At 42.5% G+C, this 13618-nt stretch overlaps 1 protein-coding gene across 19 annotated transcripts in view; it reads left to right on the forward strand.

Annotated features, from left to right (window-relative positions):
- Positions 1-13618, forward strand: part of DAB1 (DAB adaptor protein 1) — a 1137940-nt gene that overhangs the window by 1000388 nt on the left and 123934 nt on the right. The gene's annotated exons all lie outside the window — the stretch shown is intronic.

Below are 13618 nucleotides of genomic sequence, written 5' to 3' on the forward strand. Positions count from 1 at the left end.
GGTGGGTAATGTGACAGTTTACGTTAAATTTCTGTGTGTGTTGGCAACGTTAATGACATGCATCCTAGAGGGAGACCCGTGAGTGTCTTTTGACTTGGTCAAAGCATCCAGACTCTCCCGAGTATAACCTGTGCCACCCTGCAATTGCTGTAATCAAAAAGAATGAACGAGTTCTCAGTCTTAGACAAATCTGTCACTGCGTGACCAGGAAATGTAAGGGCTGATAGGTCTGTTGAACCTACCAAAGAGGCAGTGTGTGTTTCCGTCAGCCCCCAGCAGCAGTCAGCTCCCACATTCACCCCCAGGGCTTCCCTGACGTTGGTGGTCCTTGTTCATTGGCGGTAAGAGAAAAACAAAAATGTTCTAGGATCTGTTTTGTCCAGAGGGCAAGAGTCTAAGTGATGTGGTTTTTTCCTTTTATTCATTCAGCACTTTATGGCTTATGAAACACCTTTACATAGATCACCTCCTTTGCATTTCACTTGTTCATTTTCAAGTTTTGTATAGACCAAACTCGACTAGCCACGTTACTTTGCCTGAGTCATTTTGCGTTATCCTTTCCTCCCCTTCGTCCTGACTCCTATTAGGATGCCATAGGGTGGGAGGAGGATAATTCAACAGTAAAAATGGGTTTTGAAGACAAGTTACTTCTGAATAATTCACAGTAGGACAGATATTTGTACACCCATGTTCATAGCAGCATCATTCACAGCAGCCAAAAGGAAGAAGCCACCCCAGTGTCCATGAGCAGATGAACGGACATAGAATGTGGTGCATGCATCCAATGGAATGCTATCCTGCAGGAAGAAGCAAGCAGGTTCTCACACCTGCCAGTATATGAATGAAATTTGAAGACATAATACAAAGGGAATTAAGCCTTATTAATAGCAGGGTCATGTTGCGTTTATCTTGGGGTCTTGAATTGTAAGCCAAACATCGAGGCAGAAAGTAGGCATTTTCTCAAGGATACCACTTATATCGACATATCTAGAGAAATGAAATTCATAGAGACAGAAAGGAGATTGGTGGTTGTTAGGGCCTGCAAGGAGGGCAGTACGCAATGAAGAGTCAGGGTTTGGCAAGTACAGAGTTACAGTTTGGGAAGAAGAAAATGGTGCTTGTGACGGATGGCTGGGGTGGCCGCACAACAGTGCGAATGTACTTTATGCCACTGAACTGTACCCCGAGAAATGCTTATCGTGGCAAATCTTTAGTATAAAAAATCACTAGTGATACTAAGTCCCCTCTTTGGGTTGCCTACTGTATACTAAGCTCATATGAGTCACTTGAGATACATTATTCAGTTTGCCCTCACAGCAGTGTTATGGGAAAATAATAATAGCTACTTCACCAAGCACATAATATGTGCCAGGCATTGTTGTAAGCCCTTGGTAAGTAACAACTCATTTAATCCTCACGAAGTCCCCATTGTTCTCTGTTTTGTACTTGAAGATATAGAGGAGAGAAAAGTGTTGAGTAATTTATTGACAGTAAGTGTTGGTGGAGACAAGATTAGACCTCAGGTAGTCTGGCGCACAAGTCTTTTCACTTAGCCTCTATACCTGTTATCTCTCAGAATAAGTGACTTTCCCAAGTTACCCAGCCTATAGGAGGCAGAAGTGGGATGGGATTTAGCCTCCTGTTGGCCCCAGTCAATATCAGGGCAGCTGACCTCTGTATTAAAGAGAAAGGTGGGCTTACCTGGGGGATGCCTTGGGAGAAGGGAGTTTAGAATGAGGACACAAACACAGGTAGTAAAGGAGCTTGAATGCAGCAAGATTAAGAACCTAATGAAAGCCTCTCCTGCCTTAATAAGAGTATGACTTCTGTAACCAGGGAAGCTTTTCCTTCTCCTGGGTAGGCCATAGTTTGGAGACCTGTGCTCAGGTTTGAACTTCACACTTGAAAAAGGACATAGGCAAATCAAGGAGTGCAGGCAAGTGTGGAGTGAAGTAAGCCGGACAGAGGGCAGCTAAGACAATTGGAGGACTAGAAAATATGTTGAGCCAAGACTTCTCAACACAGGTGTAGCCTCATGGGATCCCAGGTGACACACAAGAGTCAGAGAGCTACAGGCTTGTAGAAACTTGTAAGATGTCATTGATCCCTTAGCATCTTTATTGGAGGGAGACAAGTCATGTGAGTCAAGCCTGACCATGAGATTTATATGTCCTAATAGTACGTCATCATCTCTAGTCTTTTCCCAATATCCCATCTGCCTGCTACCATGACAGCTGGTATAACCAAAAGGGCAGGAGTGAGGCAGAGTATCAGATAATTCATCTCATCCAGGGGCCATATTTTAGGGCATTGCTGTTCCATCATATCACCCACCATCACATAAGCTGTGCCCAGATCATTAAAATCCCAATCACCAAATTTTAACTAGTGAGGAGAGGTAGTTTATATTCTTGACCTAGATCTAAATCCTCAGTCAAGGGTGGCTAAACTGGCCCCAAAGAAAGAGATCACCAAACTCTGTAATGCTATTTTTGATTCTTCAGCTGGATCCCAATCCTTATATGAGTATGTTCAGTGAAATCATTATTTCAGCTCAAAGCCATTTGACTTTGTGGAAAAATGTCAGACCCCTATTGGAAAATCAGGGGGAAGGCAGAGCTAAATGTTTTCTGTCTGGCTTACTTCACTCCAGTCCTGTTTGATTCACATTAGGCTCCTATAGCCTCTGGCTTCTGCAAACTTGTTAATAAACCTCCACACAAGTCTAGGGAAAACGAGTAGAAAGGACTGAACATGTTAAAGCCTGAAGCACAGACAGTAGGGATCAGGACACCCCATATTAATAGTGCTCATCTCTCTAAAGAGCTGTGTAATAGAAGAAGGAGCTGACTTGTTTTGTGTGATCCAATAAATAGAACCAAGATCTATAGAAGTTTCAATGAAGCAATTTTGATTTCTGAGAAAGAAGAGTTTTCTACCAGTCAGTTAGATGGACCACCTTCTGTACTGGTGGTCCAGATGGTGAGTTCACCATCACTTAGGGGATATTCAAGCAACAACCATAAGATGGAGAAATTGTCAAGCAGAGGATGAACCATTGAACAGAGTCACATCTAAGTTGAATCCTGAGACTAGTTTCAAAATTCTGTTTCTTGGGGCGCTTGGGTGGCTCAGTCAGTTGAGCTTCTGACTCTTGATTTCATTCAGCTCAGGTCATGATCCCAGAGTCCTGAGATCAAGCCCTTGGGCCCGTAGCCCATGTTCACTGTGGAGCCTGATTAAGATTCTCATTCTCATTCTCTCCCCCTCTCCCCTCCCCCCTCCCTCTGCTCCTCTCCCCGCTGGCACTTGCTCTTTCTCTTCTCTCAGAAAAAAAAGAAAAAAGGAAAAAAAAATTCTGTTTCTTCCTTAAAGTCATCCCTGTTGATGTAATTTATCTTCAGATAAATGGAGGTTTTTCAAAGTCCATTGGAGATATGAGCAGGAACAGTTTACTAAACCTCTGTTGCTGCCCAGCATGGGACCAACTGAATTGTGCAGGATAAGAGTTTAAGTGAAGTATTTTGTCCTACATATCAACGAAATGGAAAACTGGGTTTTTGTCATTTGGAATGACAAATTTTCGTTGTTTATCATATCTAAAGTATTCCTGCTCAAGCTGACGGCATTTTTTTTTCAAACCAAAAAAAGAAACATTTGCAGAACGTGACAATAGCTAGAATTTTAAAATCCAAAAGCTGTCAAAAATGTTTTGATCCCAATTAAAGAGACCCTTTGCAGCAATTTACACGTTGTCTTGAATTCCAAAGGGTTCTTGATCCCAATCCGTGTATGAGTATGTTCTGTTTTATTATTAGCACGTTGCAGGGAATAAATCAATATTGAAAAGCTGTTCATATTTTCAGATCTCTAGGTATTGATAATGTGTCAGAGGATCCGTGAGAACGCAGGAAATGTCATATATAAACTCATTGTTATTGGTAACAGTAGAAACGGTAGCAAATCAGGAGTAGAAGTGGTTTCATGTCAGCATTACTAGGTTCTCAAATCAGACCAGTGAATACGAAGGCAGGAGCGATGTCACCTTCATTTCACAGATAAGGAAACAGATTTGGGGAGTGTCTCTGACTTGGCTGTAGACTCCGAACAAACCTTCCCACCTCAGGTCTTTCTTCCCAGAGAAACTCATGGACTCTCTCTCCTGATTCCATAGAGATTCCATAGTTTTATTCCATAGAATTATTATAATTTTATGCCATAAAAAAATCATAAATATTGCAGGACCCCGACAATACATCTGTTTCTCAAAAGAGAGGGTGGTCATCTGCATCAGCTTTTCAAGGTGATGTAACATCATGTTGCCATAACCACGTGTGAATTTTGCTTGTTCATTTGATTTAGACAACACTTATTCGGCGCTGTTACGTGTGCCATTTGAGGTACATTACGGTAATTCTGTGAAGTAGGTGCCCTTATTATCGCCATTTTCCAGTTGAGAAAACTGAGCTCCAAATTCAGCCACACAGTAAATAAGTAGCAGAGCTGATATTCAAACCCAGGTGGTCTGGTCCAGAATCCTTGATGCTGGTAAGATAGCACGAATGATAGCATACCTGCCTTTGTCTGGGCTGCTAGAACAAAAATACCATAAAGGAGGTGGCTTGTAAATAGCAAACATTTATTTTGCATGGTTCTGGAGGCTGGGAGCCCAATATGACGGCCCCAACAAATTCAGCGTCTGGGGAGAGCCCATTTCCTCAGAGATGGGGCCTTTTCGCTGCATGTCCTTACATGGTGGAAGAGGTCAGGATGCTTTCTAGAACCTCTATTACCAGGACACTCATATCATTCTTGAAGACTCCACTCCCATGGCCTAATCACCTCCCAAAGGTCCTACGTCCTAACACCATCACATTGAGGGTTAGAATTTCAACACATGAATTTGGGGGAGGGGACACGAACATTCAGACTGTAGCAATATCAAATTTTATAAATGACATTCTTTTATATACATTAGAGCCGATCCAGTATTCTCTCTGCTTTATTGTCACCATTATTCATTTTCATTCTGATGACCTTTCCTGAGGGAAGGTCCAGGGAGTGCAGTTACCGCTGGAAGAGTTTTATGGATGGAATGTTGGCAGTGTGACCGGCCTGTGGTTAGGCACGAGTGGATGCTGTGGCACGTGATGCTGTGTTTCCTGGGGATTCAAAGATGAAAGAGACGTGGTCCTTGCCCCTGAGGTGTTCACAGTCTGGTTTGGCCAGGCTCACAAAGTGAGCTGACAATTGCGAAGACGCATTGGGGAATGCAGTAGTCGGTACTCGGGAGATTAAGAACAAGCTTTGCCTACAATATTTAGGAATTTTCACAGGAAAGGACACACTGACTTGGTAGCGGAGGAGTAAGTTAGGACCAAAAAAACCCAAACAGTATTTATAAATGCACAAAGGTCTTAAAGAGAAAGACACGTGTGTTCAGTCTTCCCTGTAGAAAGTAAGTATTGAGCACTTGTATAAACACACAGATGAACAAAGCAATATCTTTTTGTTCATCACTGTGGTCTACCTAGTTAGCATGACTCCCACATAGTAGGGGCTCAGTAATACTGCCCAAAAAATAAAGTGACTTAGTGATTAAGAATCAGCAAATCTACAAAGGATAACTAGGGCATAGCAGGGGAGAGGTGGAGTTGACCCAGGATTGAATATTGTCCCTCATAATATAGGGGAAATGGCATTTTAAATGCAGTGGTTGTGCTTAAAATTTAGGGCTGATTTAATAATTTTTTCTTCAGTGAAAACCAGATGCCACTTTATTTGTATCTCATCAAAATCAGGACTAATCCTCCTTCAGTTTGAAGTGGATGTTTTGCCAGGGTTTGGGGGGAGCCCCTGAAGGAGAGGAGGGGAAAGTCGTCCTAGGGAGGTAGACCGGGAAGAAGATAAAGGGGCTGTAGAATAAGATGCTGTGACCTGGGAGTCTGTGGGGGCATCCCTGTCACCCTGGGAGCCACTGGAACAGTACACAGAATTCTCACAAGACTACTTACAAACTAGCCTGTAAGCAGGACCGTATGGTTTACAGCATGCTTTTGTGTGTCCTGTCTCATTTGACACCCATAAGTTCCAGAAGGTTTTATTGCCCCCTTTTACAGATAAGACTACTAAGGTACAGGTAGGATAGTGGCTTGCCCAAGGCCATTATGGGTAGCTAGAACTGAATTCAAGTTCACATTTTATAATGCCTGAGCTTGTTTTCTTTCTTTTACTCCAGGGATTCTCCACTTCACTGGTTCTTTCCCTGTACTGAGTGTTTCGGCACTTTATGTAGGCATTATGCGGTTACGACTTTTGGGGGAGAAGGTAGTAATGCAGGAATTTTTTAGAAGCCAAGGACATTAGACATTCTACAGAGGACAGGCCAGTCACACACAACAAAAGTGTTCCTGTGCTATACAACTTGCAAATGTCTTACGATACATTCCTGTAGATAACAAACCTATTTATAATTAAATGAATCTAAAACCTAACTCTACAAAAAAGCAAAAGCATTTTTGTATCATATCCATAAATACTGAATTTTCCAGAAATGTAACTAAACAGCAAGAGAGATGTACTTTGTTTCGTTGGAACCCCATCAAGAGTTGTTCATCGTTTTGGAAAACCATACCATTTAATGCTCTTCATGTCTGAATTACCGACATGGCACTGATAACCCAGTTTCAGGTGTACCTGTCATGTTCACTACAGCTCAACTTATTTGACCCTTCCTTAAAAATGTCAGATTTCAAAAAACGAATGTCAACAATACTGAATTGAACACTTCTTAAGCCCAAATTTATTCATTATAAGAAAATGTAAACATACAGCAGTGTTATTATATTCTTCTACTGTAGTTATAACTGAGCGTTTGTATGTAGACATTCACATTTTTTTTCTTAGAAATCATCTTTAATTTCTTTGTTATAATTTAGGACATTTTGATGTGCTTAAACTTTGTGTAGACAGATTATATAATCGTTTGCAGGTAATAAAGGAAGAATTACAAAATATTTATTATAAAAAGAAGGTGTTTTGTCAGACAAGATTAAGAACCCCTGTCTAGACCATGCCACCATTTTCATTGGTTCATATACTCATTCATTCATTCATTCATTCATTCCACAAGTGCTTATTGGGTGAAAGGGGAATTCTTCTTGGTGGATAGAGATGAACCAGCCTGAAACCTTTCCTTTGAGGAACTTCTGGCCCTGGAGGTAAGACATGTATAAATAACTAAAAGCTCAAAGCGAGAGTAATGAATCTAATAAGAGAAAGATGAAAATTACCATGAGAGTTTAAAGGGAAAAATGATTTCTTCCCTCTGAAAAATATATATGGAATGATTTAGGAAGAAAGGGCTGAATCTTGAAAAATGGGACAGGATTTGAAGTTGGGGATATTAGAGGACTAGTGTCCAGGCCAAGGGAATTATAGGCAGTGGTTCCTAAGCCTGGGTGTCAGGAAAGTCATGAAAGAGGGTAGGCCTGGGGAAGAGTGAGATGTCAGTTTTTCTAGATCTGCGGATGTGTAATTGCTGTCAACGAGAGAGAAAATGGACGAGGTAAGCAAGGGCTAGACTGGGAGGCCTGGAAGGTCTGACCAAAGGGTTTTGGTTGAATCATGCCCATTATAGCCTCAGTTATTATTCACTGTACTCTGTGTCCCTGAAGCTGCTCTAGATATACAGAGAAGTAGGTACATTGACTCTCGGGCCACCCTTAGTTCTGAACATGCCGTTGTGTAATTCAGGAAAAAGTGCCTTTATTTAAGACTCATTGCCAGTTGCCGGGAAACTGTTGCTATAATAAGTATATTCATTTTTGATGACTATACTGTGCCTTGTTCCCCCGGAAGCTGCCCAGCTGTATGTGGCAGATCTGGGAGTATCATCAATGGATGAGCAGAATGCTGGGGGTACCGTCTTGCTGTTTCCCGCACACACCACGTGCTGCCCAGCTTTCGTGACTTTCTCAAAGCAACCCCTCCACTCATAATGTCCTTTGCCCTTCTTCACATAGTAAGTTTTTCAGGGTCCGATAATGTCAACAGTGATACGAACAGCAGCACAGCACAACACCTAGGATGATCAAGACCTTTCTCCGGGCCAAATCCTTCCTTAAACTAAGTGCTTTATGCATTTCATCCTCTGAGCAGGATTCATAGCGGGTCTGTCTGAATCCACAGCCCACTCTCCTTGCGAGTGTGGTGTAGGCAAGAGAGAGTGGACAGAGTGGAAAGAACATGGATTCAAGATCCAGACTGTCTTGGATTTACTCCTGACCAGTTGTGTGATTGTGAAGCAATTTTTCTTAATGACCTTGTGCCTCTTTCACTCATCTGTAAGATGGGAATGATACAAGTACCTGTATCTTAGGGTTGGTGCAAGATTAAATGAGGATTTAATTTAATCTCTTAAGACTTAGGACAGTGCCTGGTATCATACAAAGCTCTAGATGTTAAATAATATTATATTATAACCCGCATTGCCCCTTCTTTGGTACGGACCTCCTTATATCCTCTTAGCAGAATTAAGAAATCCTTTTGTAATGCTCCTACAGCATCCTTTGCTCACCCTTGTCATAGCACACCATCATGCTCCCATCACACTACCCACGACACGAGGTACCTTGTCTCATCCATTGTTATAACTGCAGGGTCTCCAATAAGCCCTGGCATGTGACAGAAATGCTAGTGGGACACTGAAGGAAGGAGGGAAGGCAATCAGGGAGGAGTAGGACAAAAGGGAAGGAAGGAACAAGGTGATAATTGAGAAGTCAACTTATAATGAAATGCTGATCACCTGGGCCAGATTGTGGAGACAAAGATGCTACATACTGAAGATGCTCCTTTTACCATGCAGACAGTGAGTACAGAAAGACCAATGTACATGGTTCAGAGTTAACCCAATCCTAGGATGTCATGGGTGGAAGGTCCCTTGTACATTGACTAACCGACTCATTTACAAGTGAAGAAGCCTAGAATGCAAAGAGAAGTGATGCCTGGCACCTTCCAGCAAATCGTAGGCAGGGCACCTGGGATCGAGCATCCCTCAGGGCTCACCGGGGTCACTCTCTGACACTCACAAAACAGGAAGTAGGAAATGTCCTCTTTCTTCCCTCTGCCTCCTTACTTTGCCTTTCTTTTCTCTGACAGTCTGTCCTGTGTATACCGTCTCCATGTTCTCTGCTCCTTCGCTTCAGTGTTCAGGCTCCCACGTGCCTGACAGCAGCCCCAGATCCATTTTAATATCAAAGAGACTGAACATCTAAGGGGAAAAATTGGCTCTCTGTATGTTTAGTGTCTTGTTGGATAATATTGGATTTTAATTTATCACAATAAAGAATCAATTTATAGCTCAAAACCAACATATTTTTAGAAACTGGTACTGTGAGGAAGCTGTCCCTGTAAGATAATTCCGACAGGGCATAATTCACGACAGGGAAGAAAGGATGTCCCTGTTACCCTGGAAAGTGAGACCATCAATGTTTTTGAGCAGATTTGGTAAACTCAGAAATGTAATATCTTGCCCTTAATGGATCCTTTTATCAATTTTAGTCTTTAAGGAGGTAAAGAGGTGACATTTTCTGTGCTACCTGCATGTGCATGACCGGTCTCCTTTCTTTCAGTCCCCTAAGAACTCACCTAAAAGAGTATCGTTGTTCTCATTAACCAGGATGAGAAAACTGAGGCACAGAGAAGTTCAGGGACTTGCACAAGGCCAAATATCAAACCAGTTGCAGAGCTGGGAACTGACCCCAGCATGGCACAGTGGTAAGGCCCATGTTCTTTCCAGTTCCTGGTGTTGGTATTTCTCCCCTTCACGGGTGTAGTTAGGGCCTCTGGTAAGTAAGTGATCTCTCTTTGCTCTCCAGTGGGGGAAGTCAGACTATGTTGAAGGTTGTCGTCATGCAGACCGGCCCTGTGACTGAAGGGTCATCAGCCCTAATTTGGGCTTCTGAAGGGATATTTGAGCCCCTGGTCTCAAAGTTGCAGAGCCTAAATATGCACTGTGACCTTGGGTATGGCTCATCTCCTTGCTCTCTGGGACTCCCTTTCCTTACCCGATGGTCATTCCACAGACTTTTAATTAAGGGTCCAGATAGTAACATAGTGGGCCATATGGGCTCTCCCAACGATTTAATTTTGCCATCCTACTGTGAAAGCCACCTCACACAATATGTAAACAAATGAGGTTGGCTGAGTTTCAATAAAACTTTGTCAAAATAAGTTTCTAGTTCATGAGCCATACTTTGCTGACTGTGTTCCAGATGATTACTAAGGAGTCTTGTAACTCTCTCTGACGCCATGATGAGCCCTATGGGAGAGCAGGTTGAGCACAGCAGATAATCTCTGGCTCTTCCTCACTGCTCTTTCATGGCTGACTTTTGGGATGGGATGCAGAAGTGTTTGTTACAAACTTTGAAGATAAATATTCAGCTCTGCGGAATCGTATTACTTATTGCTACCATTTGTTGAGCACTAATTGCCAGACAGTGTGGTAAGTGCTTCCATATATTTTTCTCATTGAATTCTTACAGTCCATCTGTTCTATTTTATTATCATTTTACAGATGAAGTGACTGGAATTGAGGGAGGTTAGGTCACTTAACCAGGACTACTCTTACGTTTTTGTCAATTTATCCATCCAGCAAATATTCATTGAGTACCTACTGTGTGCCAAGCAGTATTCTGAGGGATGTGCATATATGGGTGAATAAAAGGAAGGTCCCTACCTTGTAGAACTTATGTTCTAATGTGGGGAGATGGAGAGAAAGCAATAGATACATGTAAATCATATATTCTGTTAGAAGGCAGTCGGTGCTATGGAAAAGGAAAGAGTAGAGCAAGGTCAGGGCATTTCCCTACTGCACTTTCTTTGTCCTCGCAAAGGGGCCTGTGACATACATGCATTGTAAATCACCAATATTAACGTGCTCTGGGAGCTTCCTGTAGTTTTAAGGGTCAGCTGAGTAATGGAGAAAGACACTTCTGAAAATTCTCATGCAAATTCCAGAGGCCGTTACATTTGAAAAATCAGAGCTGTCCTTTTCGGTGTTTCTACTTTTATTTAGACGGCTGATTGCTTTCTATGGGGTCTCCTGTTTATTGTTTTTCTCTCACATGCATTGCTTTTAAATTTTAATTTAAAACACATTTCCGTGACTATGCCATGGTTATTTAATAGTTACTTCTGGTTTTACAAAGACACTCCTTAACAGAGCCGTTTGTATTCAAAGGGTGATACTGTAATTAGGCTCAGCACTGATGTGATGGTTCTTTGTGCTTCTCTGGAGTACTTCTCAGTGGTGGCGTCACGCAGGGCAGCATTCATAGTTCTGGGAACAGTAAAGGAATGTGTGTCCTAGGAAGTGAGAGACTAGGTCAGGGTGGGAGCCCCACACAACCTCCCTTGCAGGGGAGAGCGTTCTGTCTGGGGAAACATGCACAGGAGATCCTGTGGGCTACATGACCAGCAGCATGGAAAGAACTCTGGGTTTTCTGTGAGAAGGCCTGAATCAGAATTGTCACCCGGCTACAGAAGTGCAGGTTGAACTGTAATGATAACAACAACAGCAACTACAATAGTGATGCTAAGAATGATAACACTGTCGTTTGGGATGTCATTGTAAGTGCTTTATATACATCTCCTTTCATACTTTGATAAATCAGTGAATCTCTTCCCCGCTCAGTGTTCTCCTCTGGAGTATGAAAGTAGTAATTAACTAGCCAATCTGGATAACAAGCCTGCAGAATAGAGGTATTATGTCTTGTTTGTAAAAGATGACACAGAGTTTTGGAAAGGTGCAGTAAATTGCCAAGATGTCTCAGTCAGTAAAGGGTGCCCTGTGCAGCACAATATGTAATACCACCCCGGGGTTGTTGCCCAAAATAAGAAAGTGGGTGTGTGAGTGGTACAGCCTTCCATTGATGGTCAGATGTTACCTGGAACGAAACCCTTCAGTATTCAATGATATTCTGGTATATTTTTCATCATTTGTGCTATAGTTACTGAGTGTGTGTGTGTGTGTGTGTGTGTGTGTGTGTGTGTAGCATTAATAAGATGGATCTAATGTCTTCACATTTTTATATCTTATAGTCATTGTTTTCTTGTACCTTTCCCCACTTTTCTATATGTTAGGAACAACCATGCTAGGCATTGGCATTCCCTGGTTGCTTGCCAATATGAAAAGTGGGGGGTAATTAAATGAAGAACGAAAACGTAAGACTGTGAGTAATTTGAAGTCAGGGCCCGTGATTTAGCTGTTCTTATATCTCCCACCTGTAGCACATAGTAGATAGCTGCTCCCAGTAGATAGTTGGAGAATTGCGCTGAATTCCTCATTGTTGAGTCCAGCAGCCTCTGATTCACCTCCTTGTCTATCTGTGTCCATCTCAGACCTTTGGCCGTTGTGGGTGGCATCTAAATTCTATCAGCAGTTAATCTGCCAAGACTGAAAATGGGATCTCCATCTGCTCTGGTGGAGGGCTTCAGTGAAATAACCCATTTTACTCAAGCCACATCTGTCCTTCTTGTAGCTTCTTGAACTTCTAGATGCATAGGAGGTCACATAAAATGTGTTAAAAGTTGCATGCAAGGTATTAAATCTCACCTTCTAGTGTTATTAATGACCTTAATGCCTAGGTACTTTGTTTCCCCCCATTTTTCTTTATCTTTCCCTGCACCTCATATGCCTTTATCTTGCCCATCCCTGTCCTCCAGTGCTCGTATGTGTGAAAATACGTCACTTTTTTTCTATTGCCATAGACATTTCCAAGGACATTATCAAGTACCCCACTATATATAAGATATAAAGCATAACCTGCTATAAAAGAAGTAAAATATACAAATTGAGGGGAAGGTAAGATCTAATTAGGGGGAAGGAAAGGAACAAACATTTATCGAACACCTATTGTGTGTTTACTCCTATACTAATATTACAAGTTCCTGGGAGACAGAAACCATTGCCTTATTCTACCCATCCTCTACTCTGCCAGAGCAGAGATTTCCCAAAGGGAGGGAGCCCCTTCAAAGACATGGGAATTTTGATGCAGGGCACCCAGGGTCTTGACACATGGACGAGTGCGTTTTGCTCCAAAGGATGAGAGAAGGTTAGCAGAGCTGTGAGGTGGTGAGGGAGTGCTGTGTGTGCCTTGCTGAGTGAATTACACACACGGCCTCCTTCAGTCCTCACATTCACACTGTGAGCTGTAGGTGTTTCTAACGCTATTCTGCTGGATGGAGCCGTGAACCTTGGAGGTGGAGAAGGATAGAGGTGCTCTGTGCCCTGAGGACAGAGGCCAGTGACTTCACAGTTCTGACTTGAGCCTGGGGCCTCACGGTCTGCTGACCCAACATCAGATGACGAATGCGGCCATACTTGGGCTTCCGCCCAGTATTCTATTGGGCTCACACCAGCACTCACCCTCCTGCAGCTGCCTCAGTCACGTAGCACAGGGATTTGCCTGCCAGAATGGATTTAACTTCCTCAACTATTTAGAAAATCAGGAGTTTTCAAATCTGCAAGAAATTACCAGGGAAGCATGGCCTCAATATTCAAATACAAAATGCCTGCACCTCCGGAGACTGAGATCTGAATTTTTCATGATGTCTA

Source organism: Panthera onca, chromosome C1 (genome assembly GCF_046562875.1).
Source record: "Panthera onca isolate mPanOnc1 chromosome C1, mPanOnc1 haplotype 2, whole genome shotgun sequence".
Taxonomy (NCBI): Eukaryota; Metazoa; Chordata; class Mammalia; order Carnivora; family Felidae; genus Panthera; species Panthera onca.